At 39.4% G+C, this 27,599-nt stretch overlaps 1 protein-coding gene and 1 long non-coding RNA gene across 7 annotated transcripts in view; one reads left to right on the top strand and one right to left on the bottom strand.

Annotated features, from left to right (window-relative positions):
* LOC110827930 (uncharacterized) overlaps nt 1-27,599 on the top strand; it is a 310,772-nt gene that overhangs the window by 158,561 nt on the left and 124,612 nt on the right. The window lies entirely within an intron of this gene.
* LOC110827928 (uncharacterized) overlaps nt 1-27,599 on the bottom strand; it is a 194,314-nt gene that overhangs the window by 131,022 nt on the left and 35,693 nt on the right. For 3 of the 4 annotated variants that reach the window (XM_022060097.2, XM_087342662.1, XM_022060096.2), the window contains exon 2: nt 11,433-11,493. The exons of the other annotated variant lie outside the window; for it this stretch is intronic. The gene's annotated coding sequence lies outside the window, so the exon portion shown is untranslated. The remainder of the gene's footprint in view (nt 1-11,432; nt 11,494-27,599) is intronic. 4 annotated transcript variants of the gene reach the window in all.

Raw genomic sequence — 27,599 nt, 5'->3', positions numbered from 1 at the left:
TAATGGGAACCCTTGAAATAATGCGAAGCAAAATATTCCGCTCATAATTCATTTACGCGAGGACCTGCCAAGTCTATCCCTACGGTTTTGCATTCCGAAGCAATGAATTGTGGGCCAAAACGAAAGCAATTAGGTCTACGTGTGTAAGACTCGCGTTTCATTCATCAATTTACAGTGGCTCAAGGAACTCTAATGGTTACATGTGCAATGCACATCTTCATCTGCGAATAGAGGCCAAAGCCCCTAACAGAACGAGTTCATCACCAAAACCGCTCGATAAATGTGTATTGCATTCTGTATTCGCGGATTTAGGTTCAACATTCTTGGAAAATTTTGAGTTTGATTCTCATCCTCCTGGCAGAGATATTGTTTTGGAAAACACTGAAATACAATTTCATCTCAGAAAGGCAAATGATGAAAGATGGTTGTTAACTTATAAAACACTTCGTAATCGGTGTATTTCGTAACCTTGACTCCAGATGGAATTGAGTAATAAGCTTCGTACCCAGTCGTTTCCTCCCGGGAGGAGATTTCGGTATGCACTGGACAGGATGAAGGGTGGGTCTCAAAGTCCAGATCTGAACGAGGCTGCAAAAGGTCCCTGCTGGTAATCGAACTCCAATCATTCGTTCATATTCTAGCTATTCTGCTCACTTAACAATATCAAGTAATTCTGTAAAAAAACAGACTAATTTTACGAAAAATTAACGTAGAATGTCATAAAATATAGCCCAGATCTATGAAGATTAATAAATTGTATTTGAAACATTTTTAAACGTTGTGTGTATTTAATTAAATGCGAAGCATTGACTATGTATGTTAGTCTATGCGTTGTAGTGATATCTGCGTTGTTTATTAGCTTCTCTGTATTTATTTGCATATGAAATAAACCTCAGAAACAGTTAAGTTATATAAAGTTGCAAAGAACTTGTCATTCCTGACAAATTTGAACCTTATTCGTTCAGCGGACACCTAGTGGGCCAATCCATGTCTATCTGTCTGTCTGTTGCATTTTCTTTTCACAACAGTAACTTGTGATAATAATTAATTTAATTAGTATTCTGTCTGACGACAGGTCCATATGAACAGGATCCTTCCATCCTTTTCTCGGACTGGGACCTGTTCATATACGTTCTTGGCAGATGATCCAGAAGTGGTTTGCCATTGCCTTCTTCTGTGTGTGAATGGAGTAATTGTTGGGATGCCACGGAGGAAAACTCCGTGTTGCCTAGACCACGGCCTTGCCCAACACAAGTTATAAATTCGGGCACCGCCGGGAATCTAACCCGAGACCCCAGGATTACAAGGCCAGCGTTCTAACCGCTAGACCACCATGGCCATCATTTAAAAAAAATATATTTGCCTAAGACGCAACAATTATCACGGATTGCACTGTGTAACGATAACGATCTACGTACTGCGGCTTGAATAACTTCAGTGTTCTAGGAAGATGACACATTTCAGTGTTGTTAAACAAGGGCTACATCGTTTTCCTCGTGGGTTTTTCGCCTGCGATTAATTTGAAATAACCCCTCTGAGCGGTATAAATGAGTTTCGTCCACCGTGAAACACTGTTATCGAAATATCAGCCGTGAACTTCGGAGGAGGGTGCCAACCCTTTGGAATGTCGACAGACACCAGGTGGGGCTTTCATGCAGTACATTGCTTCTATCTTGACTTATTGTTTACATCCATCTCACCCTTAATTTTAAAAGGGCAGCATTGTAAATCAAGACAGTTTCAAGGTTCTGATGTAATTAACCGCGACTTTATAAACCGTGTAACAGGAATAAAGTAATGTTTCAACCTGTTCTTGGTACAAAGAAATGAATGAACATTGCAGAATTTAGTTTTGCTTAGCGCAGTGTAATAAGAATAAATTTACGTTCAAGTAATTTAGGTGTTCTTGACAAATGAACCATATCAATTTTCCTCCACAGTAGTTATTGCCAAACACAGTTTCACGAAAGCCTATCGTTCTATAATGGCGTCTTATCTGATAGAATACCTGAAGTGTTAAGGTAATTAACATCTCCGAATGCACGAGAGAATAATATTAAACTGGATCATAGATGAATACATTGTAATTTTTATTTGTTATTTTCTTGCAAATATGAATGCAGTAATGAAACAGAACACACATTTTTAAGGACACATGCACGTGGTACTATTGATACAAGATGAACATCATCCGTTTTTGAGAATGTTTTTAAAATTGTTTAAGCATTATCTAGAGCAGTGGTATTAACCATTTTTTGTTCGCGTACCCCCAGATATAATTTCTCTTTCAACTTTGTACCCCGAAAGTTGTTGGTGTATAATTCAAGTTATACTTAGTATATAATCTACATCTAAAATAAATTAAATAAATTACATTACTGATTATTCAGTGTTTATCATAAAATAATATTTTTTTTTAAATTTTACTTACCCCCTAAGAAGTTTTCGCGTACCCCCGGGGGTACGCGTACCCCAGGTTGAAAACCATTGATTTAGATAATTGAGTTTTATTGCACTGACATGAACAGCAGTTAAATTTATATACCGGCAACTTTTAGAGAAGATTTATAATAATAAATGTGATCAAAATCATTTGTGTAATTTTTAGTATGGAACAAGCTTGCGGACGGACAAAGACGAGCTCAGTTTTTTTGTGTTTAATTCGCACAATTTGTACGGAGGAAGTAAATCGATTTATTTGTCAAGTTCGTATTTCTGTCAGGCACGGTCATTTTATAGGCTGCACCAGGGACTGTCAGCCGGATATAACAAGATAATCACGAGTCCATTTGTTTACGTTGAGACTAAACCGTATGTGGAATGAAAAGAGTCTGCCACATCGCCTGGGGAAATTACTTGACAAAACTGCCCACTGGCTTTCAAGGGAAATCCCTTAGAACACTCCCAACAATCACTGAAGTTAAAGAACCCATTTAACTTTATAGTGTGGAAATCTAGGAGGTCAGTTAAATTCCACGTCTGTTACTAACCAAACAGATAAAAGTGTAATTCTCTCATTTTTGGAAAACATTTCAATTCGTAACACTTTTAATTTTCTACAGCTGTGTTAAACATAAGTACACACCAAGCTACCTAAAAATTAGTTTCGTGGTTTTAAACACGCCCCCCATTTCGCAATCCTTTCATGTATTCTTTGGACTATGCACTAAATGAACGAAGATTTTGTCAATTTTTTTTTGTTCTTTTAAAGACATCCCTATTTTAATATTGGTTGTGCGACTTTTCAATCATTCTGTATTTTTATTTATAATCTAATTACTTTTGAAACTGGATGACAGATAGCCTGAAATATTCCATTAGCCTAGCTCTCGTTATTTTTCTTTCCCAATTTCTTTGTCTCTCTCTTTATACGGGAAGTGAGCTAAAATCGGTTTTCAATCTTCTGGCGAGCGTGATGGAGCCCAGGCAATCTTACAGATATTCTTCATATCTGGTTATCAGCATCAACACAGTGAAGCCGGACTACAGATCCGTATATGCGTTGACTTCCTTTCCAATAAACGCGTTCAGCAGGGCCTGGAGTGGCGTCGTATTCCCTAAGGAAAATTTTGGTTCTGCCCTGAGGGTTGTGTGGCGGTTAGATTGGTCCAGCGTTCAACGAGCCACAGCCGGAGTCATCTACGAAACTGGAACTCCGGCATCCATCTTCGTGTTACCGGTATACTAGTTGACTAGACGGTCGGACAGTGAGGGGAAAAAGGAGAAAAAACGAGCAGAAAGTGTCAGTTACTGCCGGCATCATGGCAGACAAATTGTATTGCTCATTTGTGGAGACTGGGAACCGACTGATGGTCAGCTCAAGTGCTTAGTGGAAGAGTGGTGTAAGTGTTCAGGCTGTCTGTGTCAGAAACCTCGCTTTCACGTCTGTTGTGTTTACCGTAATTTTTGTTCATCCTGTGGCCCGTAACAAGTTTTATTCAAATCAATATGGCTGTCTTCTGTTATGTAACGCCGTTTAGTGTGGTTATTGCTGCCGCAATCATCAGGGCGATGAAAGATCGCCCTGATGATGGAGGCAGAAATGAGCTTTGAAACGTCGGTAAACTTGTAGCAGACTACACGGCTTTATAACTCACCGCCATGAGAACCTCAAATTCTCTTAGAACTGTTTCCTTCCATATCCCACAGACTCTGTATTTATAATAATTATTTCTGTCAGTTGTGTTCAGTTATCAATAAATTTAGCATTTAATAAATTGTAGTCACGTGTCAGGAGTTTTAGATCGTCGGTATGTCTCTGGTTCGAATCATGCTCAGGGTACGAACGTATTTCTTCGTTTAGCCTCGTTTATTTTATGAGAACGACTGAACGGATTTTCATTATGTCTTAAATTGGTGGGTTACGATAAACTGTTGTTAAAATTTGACACCAACAAGGGACGTTTTGCTCAAACATTACATGCGTTTCTGCGAACAGGTTACTGGGTGGTAAATTCCCAGACTACATTGCTTCGCGTGTTAACTTTTGTTACCTCGTTTGCTATGATTAATATGCGCCTATATGGGGAATCCCCAGCCACCCAACTACGACTTTACTGCCACCGTTCACAAATCTCGAAATGTCAAGTTCTTGCCAACGCGCCAGAACTGTTACGCTGTGGTTACATTTACCAACGTGTGCGTTGCGTATTTCTGCTAACGTGGTAGAAGGAAACCTTCTAAAGGTTCAAAGGATACGTCGTCTTAGAATTAACTGTGAAACAGTTCAGGGTACAGTACGTGACTTGTGATAGAAGGCAGTGATAAACATTTGCGATGATGGTCAGGATAATTATGACAATAAAGAAGTTCTTGGTGGTGAAGAAGGTGATCGAAGAACAATAGGAAGTAAGTAGTGGATGATTTGTAAGAATAAGAAAATAGTTGAAAACCTGGTGATTCGGAAAAATGGATTAACAAAGATGATGATCATGATGAAAGGGATAAGAAAGATTTTGCTACCTTCGTGCATGAGAATAGTTATGGCTTACTTTTACGTCGTCAGCATCTTGTCTGGACTAGTTACCACTTGCGAACATTTATTCCTAATCATCTTCATTTGTCGGTACAGAAGTCAATATTTTTTAGATTTGTGAGAGAATTTGCTTCTAAGAATGCGAGTACAAAACGTGAAATTAGGCTCATTTTCCGGGCAAAGATTATTCGGTATTTTCCTCGCAGGAGGCAAGGTATTTCATGTCGCGTGCTAATGACTTGAAGGGGAGGAGAGACCAGGCTCGTCAGCACTCCTGAAAGGACTCGCCAGGCGCGACTAATCTATAGAATTCAACGCGCCAAGTGCCAGACACGAGAATTAATCTTGTAACTTAGTGCAGATTTTATGAGGAAATGTATCGTTTTATTGTAACATAACAAAATGCTGGCACAGTAATATTTCAAAGAGAACTTTAAACTTTATTCTTGATGAATATGAGAAGGGAAGTTTCATTGGCATATTTAACTAATTATGTAGCTCTTATTGATTAGGTAGTCAAATCCCTTCCGAATCAGAACTATGAATGAATGAATAATTGAAACACTTGTAAAATTCTTTGGACGAGAGGTCGGCCCATAGAAACGAAAATGCTCTATACTTCGTACCTCAAAGATGGAATCGACCCAGCGGTCTGCCGTTAGTGTTCTGCGCGCGGAAAATAGTTTGAAGATTTCTGTCTTCTGGGTTGTTGCGCTGTGTAGTCTGGTAGATGTTTACCAAAGTTTCTGAGGTCATACTGCCTCCATCATCAGGGCAAAATCGACCTGATGACGGAGGCAGTATGACCTCTGAAACGTTGGTAAACATCGACCAGACTACACAGCAAAACAACCCAGAAGACAGAAATCTTCAATATACGCCTACTTTCTGGTAACTGCAAAATGATTTGAAAGAGAAAGTTAGGTCTGTAGTCGCATGGCTTATGCGAAATTGCCGTGTTAGGTCTATTACACTAGTAATTATTTTCAGTATAGCTTATTTTGTAGTTACTATGGCAACTATTACACATTGAGCTGTGACAGTTGTGGCGTCGTTCTAATTGGAACATAATTACGAAATTTGTATAGAGGATATTTGATAATGCTTTACTGAAAAAGAAGACAAACATTTAAAATTATTCACCCCGTCTGTGACTACCCTTGAGGTGCGCATGGCAGTTTGTTTTCCCATGAAATGCTCGTCGCCACATGCCATTTCGCACTAGATGCGTTGGATGCAGTCGCGTCCTTTATTTTACGCATCTCTCTACTTGAAGTTCTTGCAAAAGCATCTAAATCAACAGAAGCTGGTCACACCCGTTCCTCCTCGAAGCTAATTGCGTTTCGCGTAATTAAAATAACGAAAACAAATGCCTGCTCATCACATTTCTTCTCCCTTTACACCGCGGCCCTTTTAATATTCTTTCCTACCAATAATTAGATTTTCTGAGGCGTTCTGGACCATTCATCTGAGTCAGCTACTCAATTACGACGAGTAATACCGGTTACATAACGAGACTTTCACATGTGTCGGCAAGCGAGCAAGCTGTTGTATCGACAATGTAAACTTGAGTTGCGTACGTACTCATTTTGAATCTCGATCGGGTTGCCAACTTTCATGGCTGATATTTCCGTGGTTTTCCTCATCCGTCACTGGCAAATAACCGGAAAGCGCATTAAAAAAAAAAAGAACACTGTCACCTTCCAAATTTTTACCTAATCATTGTTCGTAATCCTTTTCAGTTTGGCTCTATATAACATCTAACTGCATGTAACAGTCCTTCTTGAAAAACTGGTAGTCGCTCAGCTGGTCGTGAAATTCTTTATGATTCACAAGAGAAATAAATTCCCAGGTCCTTTGTAACATTTCGTGAGATGCTAGTCTGTTACGGTAGAGAGTTCTTAGACCCTTCCGACGTAACGCCCCACCCTATGACCTACGACCTACATTCGTCGGCTAACCGCGACTTTTAGTTTAATCGCATCTACCGCCCAGATTTGGAAACCATCTCATTCATCCCCAACAGGAGCAGACGCCATGCCGTTGGGACAAATGGCTCACTTACCATTGGGTTGTATAATATCTTAAAAAGAGCATGAGTTCGAATAAAGTAAAGTTTGTCCCACTATACGCCATGTAGGCGTTTGGGGGGAGTGGAGGTATAGCTCCTCTCTTCCTTGACCTCGGCACTAGATGGGGGGTGAGTGGTCAGCATCACGCCCCGGCCGGCTTTACCCCCGGGAAAGGACCCCGGTACCCATTTTAAAGGAGGCTGTGTGGGCCCCAGAGCCGGTCTGGACGCAGAGGCTAGAGGAAAAATCCTCTGCCCCCGTCGGGGATCGAACCCCGGCCGTCCAGCCCGTAACTAGTCACTATACGAATTTATTTAGTGTTCTGTCTGACGACAGGTCCATATGAACAGGATCCTTCCATCCTTTTCTCGGACTGGGACCTGTTCATATACGTTCTTGGCAGATGATCCAGAAGTGGTTTGCCATTGCCTTCTTCTGTGTGTGAATGCCACGGAGAAACCGGGGAAGCCCCCGGAGGAAAACTCCGTGTTGCCTAGACCACGGCTTTGCCCAACACAAGTTATAAATTCGGGCACCGCCGGGAATCTAACCCGAGACCCCCAGGATTACAAGGCCAGCGTTCTAACCGCTAGACCACCGTGGCTTCACTATACGAATACAACTTAATAATAAACAATACATTTATGATATATAAAAAAGCAAGTTGGTGCAGAGGTAACGTTTTTAAACTTGTGTTCGGAATGCCTCCATTTCGAATTACTTTCGGTTTACTCCCTGTCTTGGCTGTGGCGTGGTTTTCTTCAGTATATCCAAGCGAATATTGGAATCTACCGCTCACACACAGATACAAGATCTCGTTCCTACTGCCACGATCTAAGAACATCGGCGCGGTGTTTATCTTGAGCAGCGCTAGTGGGCAGAACTGCAATTGCAGCAATGGAATCCCGGAAATGTTCTGAGCCAGTTCAATATGCACTGTCTCACGGGCCTTCCGTATTTGAGGTTCGTGGATCAAATTCCGATGTATTCCCTTTGTGGAATTTGTGTGCTCCCAGCGTTATAGGACCAATACTCACTCCACAGCCTTCTCTCTCCTCTCTCCTTCAGCTTTACCTGTACCGGACAGTGCATAGTAATTGGCGGTTAACCATTTAAAGCACAGTAGTAATTTACATGTAGCACCTCACTTTTAACATTCAATGACCGTATTTTACCCACGGAATGCATCTATAATTTTCGTATGACCTATCATTTGCTCAAACAGCATTGACCAATTGGTCTTTGTAATTTAGACACGCTGTGTTATCTTTGAGGTAGGAAGTAAATTTGTAAATATTATTGACAAAGTTTCTGCTTCATATTTTTATTTAAACAAATTTCTTCTCTTATTTTTCGTTGCTGTAACATACGACCTATAGTTTCTTGTTCAATAGCCAAAGACAGCCTATAAAGAGGCTTTAGGGCAACCGAGACCATAATATATCTTTTACATGTTATTATTCATATTAGACATTAGATCTTGCCCAATTACGGGAGGGGTTAAAGATTTGGTTTCCGTTAAATAAACTTTACATTACCCTACGCTGGCCTTGTAATCCTGGGGTCTCGGGTTCGATTCCCGGCGGTACCCGAATTTATAACTTGTGTTGGGCAAGGCCGTGGTCTAGGCAACACGGAGTTTTCCTCCGTGGCATCCCAAAAATTACTCCATTCACACACAGAAGAAGGCAATGGCAAACCACTTCTGGATCATCTGCCAAGAACGTATATGAACAGGTCCCAGTCCGAGAAAAGGATGGAAGGATCCTGTTCATATGGACCTGTCGTCAGACAGAACACTAAATAAATAAAACGTAGCCCTAAGCCTATATATCGCCTTCTTTTCTTCACATTCTGGGACGTAAGAGACGTGTATGGCCAATGGTTGAAAGCAACTCGGTCCCTCATAACTTAAAAGAACTGAGTGTCTATCCTGTTATTTAAATATTAGTATCGATATTTCGATTTTTGTAAAAGTTGGTATAGCGAATATGCCATTATAAAACTAGATTATAACTCTCTGTTGTCAATATTGCCAAAATTGTGGTCCTATTAATTTATGAAAACGGGATTAACGAAATTACTGTACTGTATGATGATAAAGGCTGTATTCGAAAAGTGCGCAACTTTAAGGCAGTTCGAACAAAAGTCGAATGTGCGGAATATCGAGAAATGCTGTTGATAAATGTTTGACAAGTGATATATGAAATTTGTATGGTCAGATGTTATAAACACATTTACAACAAGTAAAACTTTGTTTAATATTATTTTAATTCGTTTTTGAGACTGGTTTATTAGCGATTTTAACGCATGTGATAATTAATCCTTCTGAACCCCGAACTGCATCATGTCAACAGCTAGTGCTTTTGGTACTTTTTTAAATTTCATATTAAAATTTATTTCGTAACCTGTAACCAAGAAAGTGGAATCGGATACTGAGCAAATGTTTTGAATGCAGAACACAAGCCGTCGGACAGCAACTGCTCCTGCAGTGGTTACATTTACCCATAAGAAGGGGAAAGCATATGCATAACTTTAAAAGGGAGTTATATAAACAAACAATGTAGCGTTTTTTCCCGTCTCTATGGAAACATTCCATCGCTGACTATGCGCAAATGGGTTGGCATAGGAACGGCTTGTTCAAGGCATCCAAATGCGATATAGAACGAAATATTTTCCAGGAAAATGAACTGTTTTGAGGAATACGTAACTGAGTTTTGAGAAGGTATTTCAAACGCGCGGAATTAAAGAAAAGACGTTCTGTACAAAGGGAAGAGTACGCTGAGGAATAGCCCGTTTTTAAAATCCACGGTTCTTCTAAACACTATACGAGGTTCCGAAAGCTTTTGCTCATAATTTATTTACGTGTTCTTCAGTCACAGTTGAGTTTTCTCGCGTGCATTCTTTCAGACAGTTTATATTCATCACCCTCCTCAAATATATCAATACATATTGCAATAATCATGTCACCTGGTTAAATAAGGAATTGTTTAAATGTTTACTTACCATGTTATTTCAACACTACAAAATGTCCATTAACTGCAGTTTGTCTCTTCATGGAAAACATTTATTGAAAACAGTAACTTATAATTTTATTCAAATTTTTAACGTCCATGAATTTAACGAAAAGCCACGCATATGCTCCTATTTTCACTCTTGCTTGATATAATGTTTTTTTCAGGCACCTTTATTTTAAATTTTCTCGATAAATCTAAATAATTTTGCTTAATTTACGTTCTCTTTTTTTTAAATCCTGGATAGTGAATGAATGAGGACGTGTACAAACAATTACTTGTACCTGTGATTCCCATATTTAGCGAACACTGAATAGCCTTACCCACACTCTTACGTTTCTAACATTTTCGGGCGTTGTGCTCGAAGATGGTCGTCCAGAACGCTCGTCATCATCGACAGAGGTTCGGCCATTTTTAAAACGTGAATGCCACACAAAAGTTTGTGCACGACCCATTGCGGACTCCCCAAATACTTACTTTAGCATTTCATAGCTTTCCGTAGCCGTTTTGGCGAGTCTGTGGCAAGAGATTCAGGCAGAATCGCAGATGGTGCTTGACAGGCTGACAAAGAAAGATTTCCAGGGATGCTTCCAGGCTTGGCAGCGGCGCTGGGATCGTTGTGTTCACTCCCAGGGGAACTACTTCGAGGGTGATGGATGAATTTAATACCTGAGATAAGTGTACGGTTTTTTTTTTATACGCGCAGTCTGGAAACTTTCCGATCGCACCTCGTATGTCTTGGCATACTTGCCTTGGCTCCCATGGTTGTCTTTGTTACCGTGGTAAAATACTTTATATAACTTGTTTGACATGGCTACCTTGGTTTCTGTGGTTATATTTTTTATCTTGGCTCGTATGGTTACCTTTGTTACAGTGGTTCGTATGTATATTTAAGGCTGCCATATTTTCAAGTGAACGTTATACACTCGGTTATAGGCCTATGCCTTTACGTTACATAATAACATAATAATGTCGTCTATGCGAGTGTCCCAGCTTCGATTCTAGAGTTTTTGATAGGAGAAACAGTAATCAGTAGCTCATGTTTTGCACTGTAACATCTGGTGATGGTCGCCTAGCAACAAGACCAGTGATACAGATAATTATTGGGACGAAAGAACTTTATACTTCAGATTGTATATCATCTAGAACCAACTATAAGCTATAAATAATTGTTTTGCTGTCCGATTTCTCAGGAAGAAGTAAACAAAATACACTGTGTTCACAGTAACAAGAATATTAATAGTCGTGAGACGGAAATTCTGATGTAGCGGCGAACAGCCTTAGAAAATCTGGTGCTATGTTTAATCTAAGCTTTGAGCTGTTATAGTAAATATTGGTAGTATGGAACCAATTACTGTAGTGCAAACATACCTTGAGACAACGCTAGTAAATTCTAAATCTCCTCAGCGAGGCAAGCTGCAACCCGCGCAGCCTGTGGAGAGACAAACAAGTGTTAGGAAGGCAGACAGTAACTTGTGATAAAGTTTCGTATTTAAAGAGAGTAGTGATAAAAGTGAAATGGGTAATTTAGTGTGGAACTTTGCGGTTCACAAAAATTATTCTTAGGAGGGCAAAGTCCACGGGTTACTGTGGGCTGGCTGTGTCATCAGGTTAGGGGATACGAGAAATGCGTGTAGAATTATGAAGAGAATCCTCTTTAAAAAAATACATGAGGAAGAGCGAGAAGAGAAGAGGGAAACATTACGATAAAAGTTAATGGAAAAGATTGTGTGGGTGGAAATGACTCAGTGTTGCGCAAAATGGCGCACTTCGATGTTTGCGACTTTGAACCCTCGGATTCTATGTCTAGGTGCGAAACTACTAAGAATATGATTAGCTACAGTCAGTTTTATTGCATATGTAAGTCATTCGATTAACTTAATATCTAAATAACAAACCAATAAATATTAAAACAGTTGTCAAGTACTAGGTGCAAGGTTCTTCTTGAAAAGCTTACTGTCGCTCAGCTCGTCAAGAGACTTGTTGAATTGAATTTCTTACATTTAATACACACGTTTACACCGTATTTCTCTATGATCCACTTTAACATTATCCTTCCATATTGGCCTACGTCTACCAAGTAGCTTCTTTGCTACGGTATTTACAACAGAATTTATGCGTGAATATCTTACGGTAAAATGCCAGATGGTATTTGGTTCACACACAGTTGGACTTAGGAGATTTAAGTGTTGAGAAGCCTGGTGCACAATAACATAAATGCTTCATACAACATCATGTTACACAAAAATTTTGCGTTATTTAACGGCGACTTATAATTTCCATGCGTTGTTTTATGTGAGTAAGAGGACGATTATAATTTGTGAATAAGAAAAGAACTGGAGGATTTTCATGGCGAAAAAAGCGACTAATTACAACATGGCAATATAAAATGGCGTAGTAGGTAAATTAATGGCCTAATTAGTAAACTGACTTGCTTGTAAGTTTGATGTGCGGCAGTCGAAGTTTCCATGGCTTTGAAAATCCGTCTCCAGGGCTCAAGAAGGAGAGGATATGTTTCCCCGAAACGTCGGTATTCTCCGGCGACTCTATACGGCACCAAAACCCAGAACAACGTCAGATTGGTTAGATATTAAACTCGTTAGTAAGTTAATAATTTGGTCAGTACGTTTTGTAAGTTATCATTTGGTGGGCAATGTTCTGTGTTCCGTCTCTCTCTCTCTCTCTCTCTCTCTCTCTCTCTCTCTCCCCCAGCTGTTCTTAACGATGAGGTGCCAGCCACAGTAATTGACAGTTCCCACATTATTATTTGCGGTGTAGTCATGCGTGCCGCATTCAGTGTCATTCTTGTTTATTCTTGGAAGAAGCAAGATGGCTGTTGGCGCATCATCAGCTAGGTGACGGGGCGGAATGGCAGCAATGGGAGATATTACGCGAATGGCACCATTTAGAGACATAAACGTCTTGCGGAACAGTCCCTGTGGCTCGTAACCCCCCCCCCCCCCCCCCCCCCCCCCCCGCCGTCGTCATGTCCCGTTTATTGCTACACAAAATTCCTGTAAAGCGATGTGCAAGGCCTCTGTTTGTTGATTGTGGGCAGAAGGAAGGTGTGAAAGGAAGAGAGAAAGGAGGAGACCACGAAGAAGACCGAGAATGTCTACTATGCAGTATGATTTTCTGACTTGTGATCTGGATAATAACAACGTAATACATTAATGGGCAACAAATATTTTAAACGGGGAAAAAGATTATGAACGTAACAATATTCAGGCCCCGTAAGGGTCCCTTTAGAAGTGGAGTTTGCTGTATATTCATTGAGGTGTGTTGTACCACTGGATCAGCTTTTTCTTTCTACTTCTACTGAATTAATATTTACATTTCAAAATATCTGAATATGGCTGAAAGGGCAATTATGTTGTATTATTGCTGTCTGGGGGGGAAGCTTATTGTTCTTTATTTATCATGAAATTTGGTCTCCTCTGCCAGTTGTTATTGCTTCTTTTTATTGTAAACTAAATTGGATGTCGACGGATTGACGCCTCTGCAGTACACTGGAAATTATTTGAAGCCTTTCTTTCTTTCTTTCTTTATTTCTTTATTCCTTCCTCTTTCTTTCTTTCTTCCTTCCTCTTTCTTTCTTTCTTCCTCTTTCTTTCTTTCTTTCTTTCTTCCTCTTTCTTTCTATCTTTCTTCTTTCTTTCTATCTTCCTTCCTCTTTCTTTCTTTCTTTCTTTCTTCCTCTCTCTTTCTTTCTTCCTTCCTCTTTCTTTCTTTCTTCCTCTTTCTTTCTTTCTTTCTTCCTCTTTCTTTCTATCTTTCTTTCTTTCTTCCTTCCTTCCTCTTTCTTTCTTCCTCTTTCTTTCTTTCTTTCTTCCTCTTTCTTTCTTTCTTCCTTCCTCTTTCTTTCTTTCTTCCTCTTTCTTTCTTTCTTCCTTCCTTCCTCTTTCTTTCTTCCTCTTTCTTTCTTTCTTTCTTCCTCTTTCTTTCTTTCTTCCTTCCTCTTTCTTTCTTTCTTCCTCTTTCTATCTTTCTTTCTTTCTTCCTTCCTTCCTCTTTCTTTCTTCCTCTTTCTTTCTTTCTTTCTTCCTCTTTCTTTCTTTCTTCCTTCCTCTTTCTTTCTTTCTTCCTCTTTCTTTCTTTCTTCCTCTTTCTTTCTTTCTTTCTTCCTCTTTCTTTCTATCTTTCTTTCTTTCTTCCTTCCTTCCTCTTTCTTTCTTCCTCTTTCTTTCTATCTTCCTTCCTCTTTCTTTCTTTCTTCTTTCTTTCGTTCTTTCTTTCTATGTGTCTCATTTCCGAGAGCTGCAGTATCGTCTGTGTTCCAGTGCCCTCTTGATGATTCACGTTGCTGTTATGTTTGCGTCTATATATACCGTGTTGGCAGCATCCGAAAGGATGTCTGATCGTCACACCTCTCAGCGTGGAACAGTCGCCGGTCATCTTTGATGTTCATGTTACAGATGTTGCCTTCTGTACAGATGGCACTCTGAAAGCCTTCCAAGTGGAAGGTGGAACAAATCACTCCACTCCCACGCCCACATGATTGGCTGCGATCTGCGAATCTTCTGAATGTGTAGAAGTTTTACAGGTGGCACAGCAGTGTCCTACGAATATTTCGGTTTGAGATGATTGCGTCATCATCTTCTTCGGAGATGATTAAAGAATTAACTAACAGACTGACTAAGTGACTGTCTCTGATCACGTGAGGGCAGTGCTGAGGCTAATAGCCACACTCCTTCCTTCCTTTCTTCGTTGGTAGTGCACGGAATATGTCAGTGCTTACCGCAAAGAAGGATTCCCTTTATGTAGTAATACAGATTCAGGTAATATGAAGTGGAGTATGGGTTACCTCTGGTAATTGCGGGTAATATATTTCGTAGGAACAACCTTCATCATGCCAGTAAGAACCAGCTGAGTGTTTTGCGGCCGCGTAACCTCATTAAAGGAAGCCGTTATTATGCGAAGCAGACTGAGTGGCTAACAAATTTAAACGACTTCACCGAGGCTGTTGTGTCTCCACTTTGTTTCTGATGTGAAATTGTGACAATTACGTACTTTCGTTTCATCTTCTCTATGAAGGCGAAGTTCTCGTGTGTAAATGCCACGCCGTGAATGAATCCGGCCTAGTGTGTACGTGGAGGAAATGTTCCATACATTCCAGAACTTGGCATTACATTGAAGTGATTGGTCAGTGTTACACTTCTGGCAGGTTAACACTTGAAATAACTCTCTCCAAATTGGGTAACTGGGCGGGGCCCTCCAGTAGTCTGTATGTGCCGATGTAGAGAAAACCATTTCCCTACCGGTGATGGATCCACAATTATTTTTATAGTAGCCGGTGAATTCTGGGAACTCTGTTCTATATTACAGTTAAGAATGCATTTCGAAAGTGGAATACTTGTAAGATTTGAGGTTTCCACAGCGGTGAGTCCGAAGATTTCTGTCTTCTGGGTTGTTGCGCTGTGTAGTCTGGTCGATGTTAACCAACGTTTCGGAGGTCATACTGCCTCCGTCATCAGGGCGATGAGTATGAAGATTTCTGTCTTCTGGGTTGTTGCGCTGTGTAGTCTGGTCGATGTTTACCAACGTTTCAGAGGTCATACTGCCTCTGTCATCAGAGTATGAAGATTTCTGTCTTCTGGGTTGTTGCGCTGTGTAGTCTGGTCGATGTTTACCAACGTTTCAGAGGTCATACTGCCTCCTTCATCAGGGCGATGAGTATGAATATTTTTGTCTTCTTTGTTGTTGCGCTGTGTAGTCTGGTCGATGTTTACCAACGTTTCAGAGGTCATACTGCCTCCATCATCAGGGCGATGAAGATTTCTGTCTTCTGGGTTGTTGCGCTGTGTAGTCTGGTCGATGTTTACCAACGTTTCAGAGGTCATACTGCCTCCATCATCAGGGCGATGAGTATGAAGATTTCTGTCTTCTGGGTTGTTGCGCTGTGTAGTCTGGTCGATGTTTACCAACGTTTCAGAGGTCATACTGCCTCCATCATCAGGGCGATGAAGATTTCTGTCTTCTGGGTTGTTGCGCTGTGTAGTCTGGTCGATGTTTACCAACGTTTCAGAGGTCATACTGCCCTGATGACGGATGCATTATGACCTCTGAAACGTTGATTAACATCTACCAGTCTACACAGCGCAACAACCCAGAAGACAAAAATATTCATACTCATCGCCCTGATGAAGGAGGCAGTATGACCTCTGAAACGTTGGTAAACATCGACCAGACTACACAGCGCAACAACCCAGAAGACAGAAATCTTCATACTCTGATGAAAGAGGCAGTATGACCTCTGAAACGTTGGTAAACATCGACCAGACTACACAGCGCAACAACCCAGAAGACAGAAATCTTCATACTCATCGCCCTGATGACGGAGGCAGTATGACCTCTGAAACGTTGATTAACATCTACCAGTCTACACAGCGCAACAACTCAGAAGACAGAAATCTTCAGTGGAATACTTTTTCCAGTCATGTTAAAATCGTCCTGCTATTCAGTTTTCTGGACGATGGGAGTGATTTAATTACTGCTATTCCTGACCCTCTGATCTGTTATGATATTATAATTCATTCGTTAATCTTTTAGATATGTAATAGGACTCCCAGGATGGGAGATCGGTCCATACTTACTCTGTACCTGCATTTGGCAGCACAACAAAGAAAATCACTGACGTGCACCGATTCCCAAGCTAGAATTTTAACTCGCGATTAAATTGTTCGGGTGGCATGACAGGCTTCTCGTTCCCAAACTATTTAAACCTGAGGCTCCCTTGACGTGAATAAAAAGGTTGAAAGGCACCTCCTATAAAAACTACTTAAAATGTGGTGTAGCAGTCTCAAAAAATAATTACTGATAAACCTCAATTGTAAGTGTACGTTTGTAATTTAATATGGAAATTTCTTGGCACTTTATATGTATTATAATTAGACTCTTAGCTCTTCGGAAAGAAGCTTCTCTGCTCCCTGGGGGACCATGAGCTACCGTTCATACCTTTGGCCGAGAGGTCATTGTTATCGGCAATTAGAACTGTAACTGCAGACAGGGTAGAAGTACGCGTACTTGAAAATAAAGTGCCAAAAGAAAACGAATGTAAAATAAACAGATATTTGTTTACAAAGTGTTATGATTTCCGAGTTTAATCTTCTTTTCTATTCACACTTAAGTGTAAACACGTGTGATGCCAAGAGGGGAAATGATGAGGAGAAGAGGTCAGGTAGAACCTCGTAGCTAAATTAACCAAATGGACTACATGACAGGAATATATTTAGGTTTTATAAAAGAAAATTGGCTTCTATCCCAGAAAACAAATGACTAGTTCCCTTCATCGACTGCTATTGTTGTACCAGCTGTTACTATGGAAACCGCTTGGAGCTCTCAGCTGGGATTAAATTCCATCGAACAAAACGGTTAGCCTTTCAGAGTGTAGATTGAAATTTTAAAGTGAGATGCATCACTGTGGTAGAATTTGTAGTTCGCGTAGTTCAGCCGATATATATATATATATATATATATATATATATATATATTAGTATGGTTTAATCATTTCACTACTACATACAGTTTAAAAGCAATGTCAGTTCCTCGAAAAACGTGTCTTTTATGGACACATTATTAGAACCAATGGTATTACAGATTTTTTAATTATATCTTTGCACTATAGACCTTGATGTTAATTTAACGCAGATAAACTAGATCTGGAGATTTCGTTACACTTTTACAGTGTGTCAGTATCTACCAGACTGCACTGTGCAAAATCCCAGTAGATGACCATTTTAATAATTCAAGGTATAAACATTATTTTAGGGCCACGTAGTGATAAAATATATATTAAAATTAAAAATTAATATTCTGAAGACGCTCTGTGCAGCGAATATAGGGTCATTAAATACAATATTGTTAGCCGTGCTCATAAGACAAAAGACCCGCTTCGTGGTAGTTGGCTGGTAGAGACGCCGAGACGTGATAAGTGTGGGCTGGTAGACAGACGAACCAACGGGCATGACAGCTCAACAGAACTCGGAGCCAGAGAGATTTCTTGGCGAATGTCCGACCCCACGACAGTTGCGACAATAAAGCGACCTAAGTGAGCATGCCTACTCTCAATGCCGATTTTAATAGGCTCGGTGGAATTTGCTGGCCACACGGTCGTAGCAAGAAGTGGAACAGCTTTGTTCAGCGGTCGCGGATTATCGAATGTGGTGCAGGTAGTTGGTGTAGCTGTTACCTCGATTTAGGAGAGGTGGGTGCTTCAGCCTCTACCGGAATAATGGATGTTCTGAATGAAACATCCGGGCAGTACTCATATCTTCAAACAGATGACAGTACATTCCATCTCAATCCAACTTACCCATCAGTCATAAACTTTTAATGAATTTACATATTAAATCACTTACGTATTTGAAACCACGCAGTTAAATAACACATTAATTCGGTAGATTGGAGGAAGAATGCGTTCAAATACGCCACGACCATGTCTTTTCACATTTTTCCATACATTTGATGATAATAAAGATAAGTCTTCTCCATCAGGGCGATGATCGCCCTATATGATAGAGCAGTTCTAACCTCAGAAACGTCGGTTACTTTATACCAGACTTCACGGCGTAAAATCCCAAAAGACGGCAATCTTCATGCTAGCCGCCGTGAGAACACGAAATCTTACCGGCTTCTGTTTTAAACACGGTTATTGTGCAGGGAGTTTATCTGGCATCCACTTGAGGCAAAGCCTGTTATTTCCACGGTTTAATCGAATGTGTACTCCACATAATGTTTTCATTCAATGAGGCTAGTCTTCTAAACCACTTGCACTTTACTTCTGCTAAACGTCACGACCCCCCCCCCCCCCCTCCACCCGCACTACTGTGCATGTATCCGTGACTGCACAATCAGAATTTTAATTTCCGTCAACTTGGAAAAAACCTAACTTTACAGGAGCATGAAGTCTGCGATTATGGATCAATCAGGTGGAATAACCGCCCGTCCGTTGTTGGGCGCGTTTTGTACAATGAACTCAGCTCATCGCGTCAATAATCACCCTCCCTCCGTTCCTAACCAGTGTCCCTAGCGATAACTAGAGGAATAATCAAGTGTTCTTGTACACATAAAAATCGCTTCGAGAATACCTAATTTGTGCTATCATATCGTAGCAGTAGCGGTAGAAACGTCTTCTCGTAAGCTGTTCGCAAAGGAACAGATGTGGTCACTCGTACTGTTTAGCTCAAAATATTTTTTAAAAATATCGAAGATTTTGTTTCATATGCGCAATAAATATGAAGATAGTACATCAGCGCAGTTCGCTTGGCTGCCTTAAAACTTTTATTTTCTTGTTTTGAAAATCATCTACTATTAAAATAGTTTTAAAAATTCGGTTCTGTCTCTAAGAAAAGACAGCATCAACATTACAGAAATGGACACCAATAATGTATAAGAAAATTAGCTATTTATTCTGAGAACCAGACTAAAATCATAAGTGCCCTTTATGTGGGAAATTATGAGCAACTGAACGTTAATGTAGTATTCAGTTATAAATTTCCTATAAAATCACTAACATTTGTGTAGCATTAATTTAATAAATCACTAAAATGTTCGTAAGTTTCAGAGAACATTGTTTAGAACTGGGGTCGAAATATGGACTTCCATATTTAAAACTGCTTGTATGTGCGCTCCTCCTGATTCGAACACAAACTTCTAGGTTGTAGTTGCTGCAAATATAAACATCGTGCTACTGGGTACTTCCTCAACTTATTGGTTTTCAACAATCAATCGAAATGATAGTTATCAGAGACTTTTAGGATGGGACCATCAGTTTCCGTTCAATGTGTGAAGTTTTGTACTGAAGACAAATTTTTGAAACTTGTGGACTGAATTTATATGACTCGGATGAGGGCCCAGTGCTTATGATTCCATTAATTTATTCGATTTATTGACAAGCTAAGTAACAAGAACGATCTTGTACCACGTGACTTGGTGGTGAGTTACTATCTTTGCCGCGAGTAGCATTTGATATATAAATGTGAATTGTTTTGAAATGACGAAAAACACAGCCTTGGTAGACTTCATATGTCACACACATTACCAGAGGGTGCTAACGCCCCTGGTTATGAACACGTGTCATGCAACACCACCACGTTGAAATAGACCGTGATCTTTTTCGATTCCTTGCGCTATATCCTGTCTAAGAGTGTATACCGTATCACACTTGGCCGATGTAATAACAGTCGGAATAGTATACATTGTAGCGAGTAATAAATTTAACCATTACAACTCTATTTTCTAACTATAAAAGTGTGTTTATGAAGTAAAATACAAGCAGAGTATGGAGTGATAAAAGTTGCAGTGTTACTCCACCTCGGCGGATAAGGACTGTCCGTGGACCTCATTCCAAAGCAAAACATGGACGAGGTAGTCCACTATATTAAATTAATTGCTAGCATCAAGACAATGAAAATAAGAGTAATTTAGGAAATGTAGCGTAAAAGTTCTAAAGAGTTCTGACAGATTAATGTCAGCAGCGCAGTTTTCTGTCTGAGGTCAGTTGTCATTACGAATGATTCTTCACGTAGTTTCGCGGGTGGCTTGGGATTCCCCCCCCCCCCCCCCACAGCAACTTTCTGCGCGAAAAAACACTTTTAATTTTTTCAGATAGTGCCCGTTTTTGTTGTCGTCTAGCTTCAACCAAAATTTTTAAATTTTTATGCAAATTTTAGTAAATAAAATTTCATGAAAATCCGTTCATCGTTTCTCGAGTTGTCACATGCGAGCAGGCAGATAGGCTAAAAGGCGCAATCTGTAGCTTAAATTTGCGGATGAAGTTTATTTGTATGCGCAATAGATTAAACTTCCGACCATTGCGGAATGCATATTTACAAAATTACGCTTATGGAAAGTAGGACCATGCGTAAGCCTATGTTTTACTATTTTAAAAATTATTTAGACACGTATGCGGCTAGAAATAACGCATTCGAAGGTGTGAACATTAATCTTGGTTTGAATACCGACCAATAGTCGCTGTTTAATGTCTTGATAATGGGTCTGAGCTCCTGAATGTGGCTTTCTCGCCATTTGCAGTGAACCGTAGTAACGGTGTGTGACAATAGTGTGATGTCCAGTCCATTGAACACTCCATGGCGTGGAGGTGCGTGATTGTGAAGCGGAATCATGTATGTTGTGCCACAGACATGGGGCGCGGCACTACATGTCCAGTGGTTGATACAGGATGTTTCATAACTTCGTCTTCCATCATCCAACGTACAATCGATCTCTTAAATTTTATAATTACTTATCCCGTAAATTTAGCTAATCATTTAAATACTTTTATTTAGGAAAGAAACGCTTTCTTTTGTTTATTTCCGTTATGATTTGTAATCAGCATTTATGAAAAGTAATAAATGTGTATTAGAGTGGAGTTTATCAAATCTAAAACTTCTTGACGATGGTGAAGAGTCAATTGAATAAAAATTTACTTGGATATTATCCATCGTCTAATCCCTATCTCCGGACCCGATCCGGAGATAGGGATTAGCTCTATCTAGTGGGCCCAACTGTGTAGGAACCTGAAGACGGAGATAGAGTTCCATCTCCGAAACGTCGTTTTACGTTTTATATTTACTAGACGATGGATAATATCAAAGTAAATTTTTATTCAATAGAGTGGAGTTTGTATATTTTGCAAATGTTTTCTATGCGATTATTGGTTTCCTGTTATTATTGGTGTTCAATTAGAAGTCCCACTGTTTTGGAGTTGGTTGTACTACATAAGTGTTTCACACTGTAGAGCCGGAATATGTGGTGCTTGGTAAGGACTTGAATCATATGTAGCTAGGTCCCTCTTACCAAACAGCAGCTACATCTGTTATACACGTGTTTCGTTAAATATTTGCCCTATCGAAAAATGTTTAAAAAGGAAAGTTTTATATCTCAACGTGACAAGTATTTGGCGTGATTGTTCAAGGAAATGATAAAAGAATTAGGCTGTATAAATTGTTCACATACACCAATCTCTGTTTCTTGCTCTTATCATCTCCATTTTATAATTTTCTTGTCTGTATTTTATTCTTCTTCTTCTTCTTGACTTTCATTGAGAAAGTGGTACAGGAGCAACTAGCTACTTATTTTCGTCTTGTTGAGATCGCTTACTCTGTCAAGCGACGTTCCATGTCATATCTATAAAGCGTCTATAATTAAACATGAAGAGGCGGCTCACGGATGTCATGATACATACCTCATTTAATCTCTTAAAAGTTAATGTCATCTGTAATAATAAGAGGAATTAATCACAGTCTAACGTACGGAGGATAAGTGCCATTCTGTCCATATATCTGGAATAAAAAATTTATTCACATGCTGGTCCCGGTGTAATAAGCATCTTTATTTCGAGGCTGGCACGCGACTGCGGGATCCAGTTGAAACTGAAATTACTGAAACACGTGCTCGTCGAGGACGTAGTCGGTAGTTACTTTACTGCTGATAGTGTTTCACTTGGTGTTATTTCGTATTCCTCAGACAATACTCCTACTTCCAGCTCGTGTTTCTTATTGTGAGGTTTTTTAAATTTATTTTTCTTATCTGAGAAACAAACGCTTAAATTCTGTCACACCTAGAACCGAGTATATTCGCTCCCCAAGTACGGAATCAGCCGTACAAACTCGGGAGTATTCTCGTTATAAATTTCTCCAGACTTATTTTCACAACCTTCTCCTGTGTGAACGGTTGAAGTATAGAACAGAAATGTAACTTAAAATTCAAGTGACTTTTCCTTAAAATCAAGCGAATATTGCCAAACCCAACGTCTGAAATGTTGATATCAGTCTGACAGGGATGTCTTGCCAGTGTTTGAAAGCTGTGGCACTGATAGACTTAGTTTAAATAACTTTTACCCAAACCAATATTAATAGCTACTTCATAACTGCTCCTAATATCCAAACAATCTAGAATAACTTTAGTTGGCACACAGAGCTTCCAAATCTGTACCCGGTCATCGGCTGCCCTGACGAAGCTTAATCTGTTTTCTACAAGCGAATGTTGGGATAATAGTTATTCCTCTTTACCTCTCTTCATCTATGATTATTTTTGCTTCTCATCTTAGCAGCAGACACACCAGCATTAAATAATCGAAATATCAGTAATATATCAGAAGATTGAAATGATTTCCAAAATCCAGCTGTGAACTTTGTTTAAGTTCCGGGATATTGGAACAGTGTACTTTAGAGCTAGCTTAGCCAAGGGGCCAGCAGATGTGTTTTCTGTCCCTTTTTTTTACCTAATGATGGAATTAGAATCCAGCTTTCGTAACGTTGTGATTTTATAATTTTACAATTTAGACATTGAAAAAACTCCAGAAATACCATTTATCACTGTGTAATTTAACGATTTGATATTCTTCTCGTGTGAAACCTGCAATATTTCTTAATCTCGCGTGCTCCGTTAATTGGTGGTGAGGCAGAATAATGCATTAACAAAGGAACAAGCGTTGAAATATTCGTCTAAATCTGAACTTAGATTTCATTCTCATTAATTTCATGTCAGCTGATGCAACTCCGGGCTTGCCTCTGAGCCCTGTTGCCGTTCATGTAATGGCCATAGTCTCGTCAGTATTGATTTCTCTGTCGCTTTTATTGTGTTTTATAAATTATTAATGCCTGTTTCTCCGAATTTATAGTAAAGAAAACTGAGGCCGAACTAGCGCAACTTCTTGACAGTCCGATAATTGTTAAAAAAAATGTAGCAGTAGTGAACGTAGCTAATTTAATTTTTCCTTGACTTAGTTAAACTTTAAGTAGACCAATATCGAAAGGTATTTATAAGATAAAATTTATAGGTAATATATCTGAACTTGGAGTTTTTACCACAGTTTGGGGGTTGAGCAATAATTGTTTATCATTTGATGAAGTTTATTTATATATTAAATGTTGTCCGTCTAATCACAATAATTCTTATCAAATATTAAAATATTACAATAATTAACATTTAAAATATTTAAAATATTAAATGATGTTCTTTATCGAAATATTCGATTTACATTAGTGAAACATGAAAAATGATGGTCTAATGTAAATCGAATATTTCGATAAAGAACATCATTTAATATTTTAAATATTTTAAATGTTAATTATTGTAATATTTTAATATTTAATAAGAATTATTGTGATTAGACGGACAAGATTTAATATATATTTATTATATCACAATATGACGCAACTTTACCATCTTATGAAGTTTATTTAATTAAGTTATAGATGTTACATTGTACCGATACGGATCAAAGTGAAATTCTGGATTATTGCGCCTTTTAGAAGTTTACCGACAGCCCAGAAGACAACCATCTTCAGACTCATCGCCGTGAGAACCACAACACCTAAAAGGTGAAATTTATTCCGAAACGTTTAGTGTGGACCTTTATCGCCAAATTCAGATACTAATTTTTTGTTAATTTTATTATTCACGTACCCGTAATTGTAAGCAAAGTACTCAGAAACTCATAAGAAACAGCGAGTTGTACTCTTTTTTGGTGTGCTGGTACAGTGTTCGTGCTACACGAACCCACCGGTTCATGTAACTGTCTTGCGGGTGTGCGTGTGTGTAGGGGTAACACTGTGGAGGGGTTCCCAGAAACCTGATAACATTCTAGTATAAAAATATTGGAGGGGACCTGTATACGAAACCGTAGGACCAGGTATAAAATCACTTCTGCAGTGGTAACATTTCAAATTGTCTTGGCTGTATAAATGTGTAGAGCTTCTGGAAATAACATATCTGCCGCTGTAATAAATTCAATTATAAAATGACGAACTCGGTGAATGAATGCTTAGTTACGATTCAAATTCGTATGAAATTAATGAGGAAAGCAAACATGCATTTGTTTTGACATGGCGCATATTAAAAGTAACACATTAAAGTAACAGGTCTGTAAGCAATACATTCACTTTCATTTTGTCAGTCGAATGTGTAATGCATTATTCGTATTGTTGATCAGGCATAACATAAGCAGAATATATGGCGTTCTTCAATGTATAATAGACTAGGCCTATTTCCAGGTGGTTAGTGTCGTCCCAAGCAGAATTACTGAAATCCATGGAACATACGTCTTAAAGGAACTGATATTTGCTCTCTTAGTCAAGAAATTGTCCTTCTTGTGTAACTTTAAAGGTCTATTGACGTAGTTAATATTTTACTACTCTCTATGTCTACGTGTCCCAAGTTGTATCTTCAGGCTTCGTGGATATATTTCTAATCACGCCCATAAAGTAAAGAACGCAAAATTGTCCTACAGTCTGATTTAAACTGGAGTACACTTCCCCACTACTGTTACTATTTTCATGTTGTAGTAAAGCCTTCGACATCTAATGAAATGAACTTCACACGTTCGCTGAAGTGGAGTTCCTGTATTTTGCCTTTCCCCAAGTGATACCTTCATCTCTTCAAGAAGGTTAAGTATCCTCCAGTTGACCCTCATCCACTCTGCTGAATTTTGTAACGACGAACCGGAGAGCTGTTACAGTGATGTAAGAACTCAGATCGGCAGTGAGAACATCAGGGCGATTGACAGAGTCCGTTCTTGCAGATAACTCGTTACGTCACGACAAATGTTCCGAGCTCTCTCTAGGCGTCTCACAATAGCGCGATTTGTTCCCCATTCTGGCATAGATTTCCGCCTCACCTCGTCATCAGTGGTACTATCAAGTATTTACATTGTAAAACTTTGTAATGGTTTACGAGATGAAAAACGTGGGTTCCCGTTGTTTAGACATTCTCGCTCATCAATTGTGTCTCTATCGAGTGATGCATGCAGCGGGTTTTTCAAAGGTATACATATCGCTTCAATTTTTTCGCTAGCTAGATTTATGACGGAAGATGTTTGATTTGTTGTATAGTCCACGACCATTATGAACTCCTTCTTGAGAAAATGATAGTCGCTTAGCTAGTCAGATTCTCCACCATACATCTCGTACATCGAATCTAAGGGATCTGAAAAGAAACGGACGTGGCTTGTGTGGAGCTGTCATTCCAGGATTCATCTGGATGGACTAGAGAAAATTTCGGAAAGCGTTAGTCAGAGTAAAAACGTGGGACCGCAGTGACACGAACAAATCTGGCATCGATTGCAAACATTAGCTATTATTATTCTTTAGCTCTTGCGTGGATAATTCAGGCAAACGTACTTAACCAAGACCGGTGTTTGTTAAGTCGTTCTTCGGTTTAATAAGTCGAACGTACAGTTTGTTTCCGAAAACCCAAAAATTCAGGAACTGCTATGTATCAAGACTGGAACTGAAGTGTCCACGAGTGGTTAGCACTCCGGCTTCGTCTTCGGAATGCCCCATGTTAAAGTCTCGGCGCCGATACCGGCTATCCTTACTGAAATTTTCGTGGTTTTCCCTAGTCTCTACAGATAAATGCTAGTGTAGTAGCTTAAAATAGACGCTGGCCGATTGTGGGGCCGAGAACAAGCATTGGCTTACGAGGCCGCGAGGCAGCAGAAACCATCGAACAGGATCCAAATCATGCCGTCAGTAAAAGGGTGACGTTCCCCTTGTGTCTAATCGCCATGCGTAGAGGGCATGGAGGTAAACTCCAAGCATTACAGACCATTGCCCTGACTGAGATGCGCGATTAAGTTTGCGTTCCTTCTGCTTGATAGCCTAGTGCGGGCAAAGTGCACTGGACAGGAGGCTGAGTGCACCCCAGAGCTGGTCCGTCAGTCAGTGATAACGCAGCCATCGGTAATCAAATCTCAGTCTTTAAACCCGTAACCAGTCACTAATCCAAGTTACCTAAGTAAACCTTTCGGTTCGAAGGAAGATAGTATTAAAACGTATCTTACAGAAACAGGGCAGGAAGGTGCGAATATGTTCAGAATACAGTACAATGACAGACTTTTGTGAAAACCGTATTAAATATTCGGGTTTAATAAAACATATAATTTTATTAGTCATATTATTGACTATAAGGCATAGTTTATGACACTGCTATTACTCGTAATTATGACCTACAGCTTTTATTTAGAGCTGATAATTTTCTATGCACGTTTAATGGAAAGATAAGTAGAATTATTTTGTCTCTGCAGTGTGTAATATTTTCACTGTTTGTAAACGTTACTCCAGGGCGGCGTATAACGTCCACTCGCATTTTGATATACATGATCTCAACATTCGGTACCACTGATGTCCATGGAGCAGACTCCTTTGATAATCTCAGACAGTCAAGAAGGTTAATTACAGTGTTCACAAGAGCCTGTCACCGCTATATTAATATAATCCACACTCACACATAATATATATCTAAGATTTGTTTTAATATTATCCCCAACTAAGTATACTCTTTTGAGTGGTCTCCTCTCTTCATGTTTTCTAACAAAAATGTCATGCCTGCTGCATATCCCACATATTTCATGTCTGATAATCATCATACTTCTCTATTTCTAGCCTTTCAAAGAGCTGATTTCAAATAAAGTTATAAAATAACATAAGATTATGGTGTATCACGAGCGCAGTTTTAATTAATTTCAGCATGACAGGCAGATTGTACAAATGTGAATATTGTAAAGAAACCGCTACGAGTACTCGTGCCTGACATGTG

Source organism: Zootermopsis nevadensis, unplaced genomic scaffold (assembly GCF_977971745.1).
Source record: "Zootermopsis nevadensis isolate Lab colony 2312 unplaced genomic scaffold, Znev_1.0 Znev_ptg000003l, whole genome shotgun sequence".
NCBI classification, from domain to species: Eukaryota; Metazoa; Arthropoda; class Insecta; order Blattodea; family Termopsidae; genus Zootermopsis; species Zootermopsis nevadensis.
The sequence above is the reverse complement of the archived record's forward strand: the minus strand, read 5'-3'. Positions and strand labels throughout refer to the sequence as shown.